Genomic DNA, 12,563 nt, shown 5'->3' with positions numbered 1-12,563 from the left:
GTGGTGGGCCGGGTGCAATGCACGCTGACACAGTCACCTGGTGCACGGTGTTTCCTCCGACACATTGATGTGGCTGGCTTCTGGGTTAAGCGGGCATTGTGACAAGAAGCAGTACTGCTTGGATGGGTTGTGTTTCGGAGGACGTGCGGTTCTCGACCTTCGCCTCTCCCGAGTCCGCATAAGAGTTGCAGCGATGGGACAAGACTGTAGCTACCAATTGAATACCACGAAATTGGGGAGGAAAAGTGGTAAAAAAAACAACCCATGATTAAAATGCTAGCAGGAGACAGTCAGTCACTGTTGGACCCTGACTTCTTTGCAGGGTGACACCACTGCCAAGTAGTTGGCCATGTGAATAGAAATAAGGTGCCATCGGAACAGTGTAAAGCCAGACCCACCCTGTGACCACACTGCCAGTGTCGTCGCAAACGTCAGACACCATTAATCAAACACCTCTTACATGGACGGATTGACCATCTGGCAATTCTGGCAAATTCCAGGTGGGCCAAACCATCTTTTTGTTGGGTGGGCAGGTCGAAATTTAAAAAAGGGACACAGCCGGCGGCACATGGGCCTGTTAAGTTTTTTTAAATTATTTTTGCGGAATTTCTCTGGTGTCATAATATATTTGAGAAGAGAAAGATGCACATACTGACACAGATTTAGCCTACTGCTGCCAGATAATATTTTGGCTGTTTATCATATGAAATAGTAGGCTAATTAACACTTAGGCCTAATTAGGGAAGGGGTGATTTGGGGAAACGCATATGACAGGCATTAACTTGCAATAGACTAAAAAGTTGTTTGATTGGCTTTTATAACACATACAGTAAGCCAATAACCATCTATTAAACATGAAATGCAGTGCTACTGCTTTTTATTAAATACAAGTCATAAACTATTGCAATGAAACATTGAATTAATGCATACTAATTGCTAAATAATCCTCTGTTAAATTTGGGGACTGTCTGTGTATTTTACTTGTTTTATCAATGTTTATTCGCTTCTGAATCTGTCTTTTTAGCCAGCGAGTGGGTCGTCGTTTATGAGCAGTAGTAACGAGTGACTTTGGTGTTGTATTACATTACATAGCCACCGCCACTGTAGGCCGGAAAGTCCTGCCTATTTCCCGCCTATTTCATTCACTTCGTGGCCGAAAGATACGCATCAGTGGCACTGTCAAACGAAGAACAATGCTGTAAATCTATCTGCATCCACATAAACTAGTCTCGGCATCATTGTATGACAACAAAGAAGGTTTAATATTGAGTTAAATAGAAGAAAACAGAGCGAGAGGGAGAGACTGTCAGTTCCTTAATGTAGCCATTGGCTGTATTATAAAGCCAAACATTAAGGAACTGGCAGTCTCTCTCTCTCTCTCTGTTTTCTTCTATTGAATTACATGTAGCCTTTAGCTAATTGGGCATGGGAGAACACATGACAGGAACTAATTTGAAATATGTAGTTAGGCTATTATAAGTTATTATATAAGCCAATGGTCATCTATAAGGCATTTATTCAGTGATTTTATTTTTTGTCTAATATATGTTTATTCATTCAGAACTAGGATGGGTAAGACTTTATTTTAAGGGCCTGTAATAAACCATTTATAAGGCATTTATAAATGGTGTGTTCCCCATGTATTAATCCTTACTCCCACATTAATAAACCATTTACTAATCTTTCTGCAGTCCTTAATCTCAAAATTCACAAGGCACTCGCCCATCTGAGCCATCTTTGTTACAGGTGCATGGTAACAGTTGAATAAGATGCGAGAAAAGAAGAAACCCGCACACTGCTCTTGATAGTATCACTGTTCTTTTATAAGCTTAGGCCTTGAGGCCGATGCGTAAAGCTTATTATAGAGCAGTGATACTATCAAGAGCAGTGTGCGGGTTTCTTATTTTTTCTGCAGTCCTTAATCTAAAGTGAGTGCTATTTATAATTTATAAAAACTTTACCAAATGCTGATTGGTTGATAGCAGGGAGTTATATCACCACAATCCCCGCATTACACGGGTAGCGCCTGTTAACAGTTCCATTAGATTTATCAATGCGGATCCACTGTCCGACAGCCCAGCCTCCACTGTCCCACAGCACAGTCAGTCAATTTAAGTGGGAAAAAGACAATATTTCCCCATGATACTAGCCTAGCATTTGGTACAGAGGGGATAATATAAGCTGGCCTGTACAACATGTTGCAGTTTTTTCACCGTGCTATACATATGAACGTGATGAGACTGAGAGCTTCTCTCAGCCAGGCAAAATCATTTATCAGGATCATTATAATGGATATATCCAAAGAAATGGCAATGTAGAAACAAAGGTAAAACAAACTAAAATGCACAGTGTGTTAGCTTTCCTTTAAATGGCTAGCTAGCTAGCAAAGGAGAAGTAACATTAGCCTAGCTATCCTCCATAATTATATTACTGACTTGAAAATCTATTTATAAATGATTTATTAAATCATTATTTACTTAAGTTCTTGTCTCTCATCACCATTGAACCTCTGCTACCTAGCCATCTAGCTACATGCCAATGATTTGTTTACTATAGCAACGTGAAATATCCCAAAACGAATGAACAAATCAGCCTGTTTGGTTAGCAACTTCAGAACCTCACAACTAACAACTGGCTTTTGTCCGGACTAAATTGTCTGGTGGAAGTATGAAATAAAACAAATTGACAAATTCAAAGAATGTTTTTAATGAAAACATGTCATTAATCCTTTTTTAAGGATTATAAAAGCAATAAGGCCCTCGAACCTGGGGATTATCGGTTTGCCTCGGGCCTAAGAACAGTCCTTAGTCTGGAGTTATCACACGATAATCCCCGGGTTCTCATTCCTTATTGCTTAATTATTTATGTCTGAGTGACCAGTGTAATTTCTTAGAAAAAGATGGGCATGCAATTGGTAGACATTGCACACAACACAGGATGTTTAAGGATATACACTGAGTATGCAAAACCTGCTCTTTCCATGACCTAGACTTACCAGGCGAATCCAGGTGAAAGCTATGATTCCTTATTGATGTCACTTGTTAAATCCACTTCAATCAGTGTAGATGAAGGGGAGGAAACAGGTTAAAGAAGGATTTTTAAGCATTGAGACAATTTAGACATGAATTGTGTATGTGTGCCAGTCAGGGTGAATGGGCAAGTAGGTGCCAGGCACACCGGTTTGTGTCAAGAACTGCAATGCTGCTGGGTTTTTCATGATCAACAGTTTCCCGTGTGTATCAAGAATAGTCCACCACCCAAAGGACATCCAGCCAACTTGACACAACTCTGGGAAGAATTGGAGTCAACATGGGCCAGCATTCCTCTTTCGACACCTTGTACAGTCCATGCCTCGACGAATTGAGGCTGTTTTGAGGGCAAAAGGGTGCGACTCAATATTAGGAAGGTGTTCCTAATGTTTGGTATAGCAGTGTATAAAGTGCATTTGGAAAATATTCAGACCACTTGACATTTTCTACATTTTGTTATATTACAGCCTTATTCTAAAATTGATTAAATTGTTTTCCCCCTCATCATTCCACACACAGTACCCCATAATGACAAAGCAAAAACAGGTTTGTAGAAATGTTTGTAAATGTATTAAAAATAGATAATAAAAATATTACATTTACAGAAGTATTCAGACCATTTACTCAGTACTTTGTTGAAGCACCTTTGGCAGCAATTACAGCCTTGAGGCTTCTTGGGTATGATGCTACAAGCTTGGCACACCTGTATTTGGGAGTTTTCCCCATTATTATCTGCAGATCCTCTCAAGCTCTGTCAGGTTGGATGGGGAGCCTTGCTGCACAGCTATTTTCAGGTCTCTCCAGAGAGGTTCGATCGGGTACAAGTCCGTGCTCTGGCTGGGTCACTCAAGGACATTCAGAGACTTGTCCCGAAGCCACTCCTGCGTTGTCTTGGCAGTGTGCTTAGGGTCGTTGTCCTGTTGGAAGATGAAACTTCGACCCAGTCTGAGGTCCTGAGAGCTCTGGAGTAGGTTTTCATCAAGCATCTCTCTGTACTTTGCTCCATTCGTCTTTCCCTGGATCCTGGCTAGTCTCCTAGTCCCTGCCGCTAAAAAAATCCCCACAGCATGATGCTGCCAACCCCATGCTTTACCGTAGGGATGGTATTGGCGAGGTGATGAGTGGTGCCTGGTTTCCTCCAGACGTGACGCTTGGCATCCAGCCCGAAGAGTTCCATCTTGGTTTCATCAGACCAGGGTATCTTGTTTTTCATGGTCTGAGAGTCCTTTAGGTGCCTTTTGGTAAACTCCAAGCGGGCTGTAATGTGCCTTTTATTGAGGAGTTGCTTCCGTCTGGCCACTACCATAAAGGCCTGATTGGTAGAGTGCTGCAGAGATGTTTTTCCTTCTGGAAGGTTCTCCCATCTCCACAGAGGAACTCTGGAGCTCTGTCAGAGTGACCATCGGATTCTTGGTTACTTTCCTGACCAACGGCTTTCTCCCCCGATTGCTCAATTTTAGCCGGCAGCCAGCTCTAGGAAGATACTTGGTGGTTCCAAATTTCTTCCATATGAGAATAATGGAGGCCACTGTGTTCTTGGTGACCTTCAATGCGGCAGAAATATTTTGGTACCCTTCCCCAGATCTGTGCCTCGAAACAATCCTGTCTCGGAGCTCTACGGACAATTCCTTCGACCTCATGGCTTGGTTTTTGCTCTGACATGCACTGTCAAGTTGGGACCTTATATAGACAGTATGCCTTTCCAAATCATGTCCAATCAATTGAAATTACCACAGGTGGACTCCAATCAAGTTGCAGAAATATCTCAAGGATGATCAATGGAAACAGGATGCACATGAGCTCAATTTCGAGTCTTATAGCACATTTCGGAATACTTATGTAAATAGGGTATTTCTGTTTAAAAAAAATGTATACATTAGCTAAAATGTTGTAAAAAAAACTATTTTCGCTTTGTCATTATGGTGTATTGTGTGTAGATTGATGAGAAATGGTTTTATTTAATCCATTATAGAATAGGGCTGTAACGTAACAAAATGTGTAAAAAGAGGGGGTCTGAATACTTTCCAAATGTGCAGTCGAGGTAGGAAGTAATCAGAGAGAGAGAGAGAGAGAGAGAGAGACACACTGACACAGATGTACTGCCAATAATAGTACTTAACCCTTAGGATGTATGAAAGCCAGGCACTTATATTTGCAATATAAGTTGTGATTTTATGTACTTATGATTTTATAAGATATTATGAGCCAATAGTCATCTATTAGGCATTTGTTAAATACTTCTTTAATCTAATAAATGTGTTTATTCATTCACAACTAGGATGTTTCTGGGCCCAGCACATGCAGTGTGGTACCCTTGTCATGTCTGTCGTAGAGAGGGGACCAAAGTGCAGTGTGTGTTTCGTTCCACATATTTATTTAATCTGTGAAAACTATGCAATACATCAAATAACTGAAATCTACAAAATAACAAACCGTGACGCACGCAGAGGAGAAACAAACACTACTCACAAATAATCACCCACTAAAACAGGTGGGACAAACATCAACTTAAATATTACCTCCAATTAGAGACAACGACGACCAGCTGCCTCTAATTGGAGATCATACCAAACAAAACCAACATAGAAATACAAAACTAGAAACTGAACATAGAAATACAAGATAAACACCCCCTGTCATGCCCTGACCTACTCTACCATAGAAAATAACCACTTACTATGGTCAGGACGTGACAACCCTAGTCTTCTGGTATCAGAGCTGTGGGAAAGGAAGCTAGGCTTAGCAGATACAGCTCAGAGGGGAGTGCAGTGGCGGTAGGAAGAAAACAGAGAGACACAGATGTACGACCAGTTCCTTAATATGTTGGCTGAATATGTAATAGCAATTAACACTTAGGAGTGACAGACAGAGTGACAGAGACAGAGTGACAGCAGAGAAGATGCAGAAACAGACTGCACAACAGGGAGGCAACAGAGGCATGGCTATAGTGGTGACTTGTATCTGTGGCTCAGTTGGTAGAGCATGGTGTTTGCAACGCCAGGGTTGTGGGTTCGATTCCCACGGGGGGCCAGTACAAAAGAAAATGCATGAAATGAAATGTATGCATTCAATACTGTAAGTCGCTCTGGATAAGAGCGTCTGCTAAATGACTAAAATGTAAATGTATCTCAGTTGGTGCTTTTATATGTTACACTTGTCTTAAACATGAGCTGGTTAAACAGAGCTTGTTAAAAAAGGAGAAGAACTATGTTTCACCAGTCACTGGTACAGTAACAGTTGAGAAATGCTGTACTATAGAGTACTGCCTATGTCATGTGTCAGTAGATTTACTGCCTGTGTGTGTAAGTAGCTTGGGGGGCAGGTGCACGCACGGTAATGTGGGATGGTGTGGCTAAAATGCTAGGGCTGACTTTTTGGCACAGTCCGCCCCTGACCTCTCACTTTCCATGACAACTACACTACATGACCAAAAGTATGTGGACACCTGCTCGTCGAACATCTCATTCCAAAATCATGGGCATTAACATGGAGTATAACAGCCTCCACTCTTCTGGGAAGGCTCTTCAGTCAAGTTCTTTCACACCGATCTCGACAAACCATTTCTGTATGGACCTCACTTTGTGCACGGGGGCATTGTCATGCTGAAATAGGAAAGGGCCAGAATCGTCTACAATGTCTGCTCCAGAGTTCAATGGCGGCGAGCTTTACACCACTCCAGCCGACCCTTGGCATTGCGCATGGTGATCTTAGGCTTGTGTGCGGCTGCTTGGCCATGGAAACCCATTTCATGAAGCTCCCGATGAACAGTTGTTGTGCTGACGTTGCTTCCAGAGGCAGTTTGGAACTCAGTGAGTGTTGCAACCGAGGACAGATTATTTTTTACGTGCTACAGGATTCAGCACTAGGTGGTCTCGTTCTATGAGCTTGTGTGGCCTACCACTTCGCAGCTTGTGCCATTGTTTTTTTATTTTATTTATTTATTTCACCTTTATTTAACCAGGTAGGCAAGTTGAGAACAAGTTCTCATTTACAATTGCGACCTGGCCAAGATAAAGCAAAGCAGTTCGACAACATACAAAAACACAGAGTTACACATGGAGTAAAACAACATACAATCAATGATGCAGTAGAAGAAAAAAAATAAGACTATATACAATGTGAGCAAATGATGTGAGATAAGGGAGGTAAAGGCAAAAAAATGCCATGGTGGCAAAGTAAATAAAGTATAGCAAGAAAAACACTGGAATGGTAGATTTGTAGTTTGAAGAAAGTTCAAAGATAAAATATAAATAATATGGTGCAAAGGAGCAAAATAAATAAAATAAATAAATACAGTAGGGGAAGAGGTAGTAGTTTGGGCTAAATTATAGATGGGCTATGTACAGGTGCAGTGATCTGTGAGCTGCTCTGACAGCTGGTGCTTAAAGCTAGTGAGGGAGATAAGTGTTTCCAGTTTCAGAGATTTTTGTAGTTCGTTCCAGTCATTGGCAGCAGAGAACTGGAAGGAGAGACGACCAAAGGAGGAGTTGGCTTTAGGGGTGACCAGAGAGATATACCTGCTGGAGCGCGTGCTACAGGTGGGTGCTGCTATGGTGACCAGTGAGCGGAGATAAGGGGGGACTTTACCTAGCAGAGTCTTGTAGATGACCTGGAGCCAATGTGTTTGGCGACGATTATGAAGCGAAGGCCAGCCAACGAGAGCGTACAGGTCGCAGTGGTGGGTAGTATATGGGGCTTTGGTGACAAAACGGATGGCACTGTGATAGACTGCATCCAGCTTGTTGAGTAGGATATTGGAAGCTATTTTGTAAATGACATCGCCGAAGTCGAGGATTGGTAGGATGGTCAGTTTTACGAGGGTATGTTTGGCAGCATGAGTGAAGGATGCTTTGTTGCGAAATAGGAAGCCAATTCGAGATTTCACTTTGGATTGGAGATGATTGATGTGAGTCTGGAAGGAGAGTTTACAGTCTAACCAGACACCTAGGTATTTGTAGTTGTCCACAAATTCTAAGTTAGAACCGTCCAGAGTAGTGATGCTGGACAGGCGGGCAGGTGCAGGCAGCGATCGGTTGAAGAGCATCCATTTAGTTTTACTTGTGTTTAGGAGCAGTTGGAGACCACGGAAGGAGAGTTGAATGGCATTGAAGCTCGTCTGGAGGGTTGTTAACACAGTGTCCAAAGAAGGGCCAGAAGTGTACAGAATGGTGTTGTCTGCGTAGAGGTGGATCAGAGATTCACCAGCAGCAAGAGCGATATCATTTATGTATACAGAGAAAAGAGTTGGCCCAAGAATTGAACCCTGTGGTACCCCCATAGAGACTGCCAGAGGTCCAGACAGTAGGCCCTCCGATTTGACACACTGAACTCTGTCAGAGAAGTAGTTGGTGAACCAGGCGACGCAATCGTTTGAGAAACCAAGGCTACTGAGTCTGCCGATGAGGATGTGGTGATTAACAGAGTCAAAAGCTTTGGCCAGGTCAATGAATACGGCAGCACAGTATTGTTTACTGTGTTACTCCTAGACGTTTCCATTTCACAATAACAGCACTTACAGTTGACCGGGGTAGTTCTAGCAGGGCAGAAATTTGACTAACTGACTTGTTGGGAAGGTGGCATCCTATGACGGTGCCACGTTGAAAGTCACTGAGCTCTTCAGTAAGGTAATTGTACTGCCAATGTTTGTCTATGGAGATTGCATGGCTGTGTGCTCGATTTTATACACCTGTCGGCAACGGGTGTGGCTGAAATAGCCGAATCCACTAATTTGTCCACATACTTTTGTATATATAGTTTATTACTAATCTTGGAGAGTGAATGTGTAGAAATAACACCCTTTATTTTGCCTAAATTGTACGGCCGGATCATTTTTTTACTTGAAGTGTAGTGTGACGCTATCTACAGTATGTCCGACCTTGCTTCCCTTAACAACATGAGACGTCTCCAACACGCAACCAAGACATTCTTATGCGGGGGACCTGTGCTACAACAACAAAAAAAGATGCAAGAGAAGTAGGAGACAGTTAGGTCACTCTGCATTGATGATCTCCTTGGAGAAATACAATTCAGAGGGGCAGAGAAATGTGAATAGCTGTCAAGTGTGTGCGAGAGGAACGGGGTGAAATGGGTCGTTCGTTTAGACACATCCGTAATGGAACGTGTTAATGACAAACGGTCCACTTTGCTTATTTGTGAATGGCAGTTTCCCTTTGTTCCACTTTTCACCAGAGCTTCACCTCTTTTCCGAGAGCAGGTCCTCTGTCAGGTTTTCGCATAGCTCGATTATATGGTTCATGGATATAATGTGAAACACATCCAGCATACCCTGACAATAACACGTCGACAAGCCTAACTGGTTTGTTAAATGGTATATTTCGTGACAGAGAAATGTCTTCCTCTCTTTTATCCAGATTACTTTTATCCAGATGACTTTCTATCCCATCCACATTCAGACAAGGAGGCTTTTATTTTCATGTTCAAGGATATGTCACAGTTCAGCCATTCATCAGCTTCTTATAGTTAAAAGTATGAAGTGTAAATACTCAGAATACCACTATTATGGTTATTGTCATCGATTGTATGATTAAATAACTAAAGCACGAAAAAAAAGAGACCTAATGACAGTGTTTTTGGTCAGCACCCAAAAACATACAGTAACCAAGGCCATGGACATGAGTCTAATAACAATTCAGAAGTTAATGTGGGATTGTGTAGTTGGACTGATTGACTGTGTCCTATTAAACATGTAATGTAAGTTATTACTGGACAGGACCCAATGAAAATAGGACAAGAACCAATAGATGTACAGTACCAGTCAAATGTTTGGACACCAACTCATTCCAGAATTTTTCGTTATTTGTACTATTTTCTACATTGTAGAATAATAGTGAAGACATCAGAACTATGAAATAACACCTTTGGAATCATGTAGTAAGCAAAAAAGTGTTTCAAAAATCTAAATATACTGCTAAAAAAAATAAAGGGAACACTTAAACAACACATCCTAGATCTGAATGAAAGAAATAATCTTATTAAATACTTCTTTCTTTACATAGTTGAATGTGCTGACAACAAAATCACACAAAAATAATCCATGGAAATCCAATTTATCAACCCATGGTCTGGATTTGGAGTCACACTCAAAATTAAAGTGGAAAACCACACTACAGGCTGATCCAACTTTGATGTAATGTCCTTAAAACAAGTCAAAATGAGGCTCAGTAGTGTGTGTGGCCTCCACGTGCCTGTATGACCTCCCTACAACGCCTGGGGATGCTCCTGATGAGGTGGCAGATGGTCTCCTGAGGGATCTCCTCCCAGACCTGGACTAAAGCATCCGCCAACTCCTGGACAGTCTGTGGTGCAACGTGGCGTTGGTGGATGGAGCGAGACATGATGTCCCAGATGTGCTCAATTGCATTCAGGTCTGGGGAACGGGCGGGCCAGTCCATAGCATCAATGCCTTCCTCTTGCAGGAACTGCTGACACACTCCAGCCACATGAGGTCTAGCATTGTCTTGGATTAGGAGGAACCCAGGGCCAACCGCACCAGCATATGGTCTCACAAGGGGTCTGAGGATCTCATCTCGGTACCTAATGGCAGTCAGGCTACCTCTGGCGAGCACATGGAGGGCTGTGCGCCCCCCCAAAGAAATGCCACCCCACACCATGACTGACCCACCGCCAAACCGGTCATGCTGGAGGATGTTGCAGGCAGCAGAATGTTCTCCACGGCATCTCCAGACTCTGTCACGTCTGTCACGTGCTCAGTGTGAACCTGCTTTCATCTGTGAAGAGCACAGGGCGCCAGTGGCGAATTTGCCAATCTTGGTGTTCTCTGGCAAATGCCAAACGTACTGCACGGTGTTGGGCTGTAAGCACAACCCCCACCTGTGGACGTCGGGCCCTCATACCACCCTCATGGAGTCTGTTTCTGACCGTTTGAGCAGACACATGCACATTTGTGGCCTGCTGGAGGTCATTTTGCAGGGCTCTGGCAGTGCTTCTCCTGCTCCTCCTTGCACAAAGGCGGAGGTAGCAGTCCTGCTGCTGGGTTGTTGCCCTCCTACGGCCTCCTCCACGTCTCCTGATGTACTGGCCTGTCTCCTGGTAGCGTCTCCATGCTCTGGACACTACGCTGACAGACACAGCAGTTACATTGTGTTGTTTAAGTGTTCCCTTTATTTTTTTGAGCAGTGTATATTTCAGATTCTTCAAAGTAGCCACCCTTTTCCTTGATGACAGCTTTGCACACTCTTGGCATTCTCTCAATCAGCTTCATGAGGTAGTCACCTGTAATCCATTTCAATTAACAGGTGTGCCTTGTTAAAAGTTAATTTGTGGAATTGATTTCCTTCTTAATGCGTTTGAGTAAATCAGTTGTGCTGTGACAAGGTAGTGGTGGTATACAGAAGATAGCCCTATTTGGTAAAATACCATCCATATTATGGCAAGAACAGCTCAAATAAGCAAAGAGAAACGACAATCCATCATTACTTTAAGACATGAAGGTCAGTCAATCTGGAAAATGTCTAGAACTTTTTAAGTTTCTTCAGGTGCAGTCGCAAAAACCATCAAGCGCTATGATGAAACTAGTGTGATGGAGTGCTGCATCAGAAGACCTGGCCTCCACAATCACCCGGCCTCAACCCAATTGAGATGGTTTGGGATGAGTTGGACCGCAGAGTGAAGGAAAAGCAGCCGACAAGTAGTCAGCATATGTGGGAACTCCTTCAAGACTGTTGGAAAAGCATTCCAGGTGAAGCTGGTTGAAAGAATGCCAAGAGTGTGCAAAGCTGTCATCAAGTCAAAGGGTGGCTACATTGAAGAATCTAAAATACATTTTCACTTGTTTAATACTTTTTTGGTAACTACAGTGGCCAGAAAAAGTATGTGAACCCTTTGGAATTGCCTGGATTTCTGCATAAATTGGTCATAAAATGTGATCTGATCTTCATCTAAGTCACAACAATAGACAAACCCAGTCTGCTTAAACTAATAACACACAAACAAATGTACTTTTTCATGTCTTTATTGAACACACCGTATAAACATTCACAGTGCAGGGTGGGAAAAGTATGTGAACCCTTGGATTTAATAACTGGTTGATCCTCCTTTGGCAGCAATAACCTCAACCAAACATTTTCTGTAGTTGCGGATCAGACCTGCACAACGGTCAGGAGGAATTTTGGACCATTCCTCTTTACAAAACCGTTTCAGTTCAGCAATATTCTTGGGATGTCGGGTGTTAACCGTTCTCTTGAGGTCATGCCACAGCATCTCAATCGGGTTGAGGTCAGGACTCTGACTGGGCCACTCCAGAAGGCACATTTTATTCTGTTGAAGCCATTCTGTTGTTGATTTACTTCTGTGTTTTGGGTTGTTGTCCTGTTGCATCACCCAACTTCTGTTGAGTTTCAATTGGTGTACAGATAGCCTTACATTCTGCAAAATGACTTGATAAACTTGGGAATTCATTTTTCTTTCAACGATAGCAAGCTGTCCAGGCCCTGAGACAGCAAAGCAGTCCCAAACCATGATGCTCCCTTCACCATACTTTACAGTTGGGATGAG

Source organism: Salmo salar, chromosome 20 (assembly GCF_965601325.2).
Source record: "Salmo salar chromosome 20, fSalSal1, whole genome shotgun sequence".
NCBI lineage: Eukaryota > Metazoa > Chordata > Actinopteri > Salmoniformes > Salmonidae > Salmo > Salmo salar.
The sequence above is the reverse complement of the archived record's forward strand: the minus strand, read 5'-3'. Positions refer to the sequence as shown.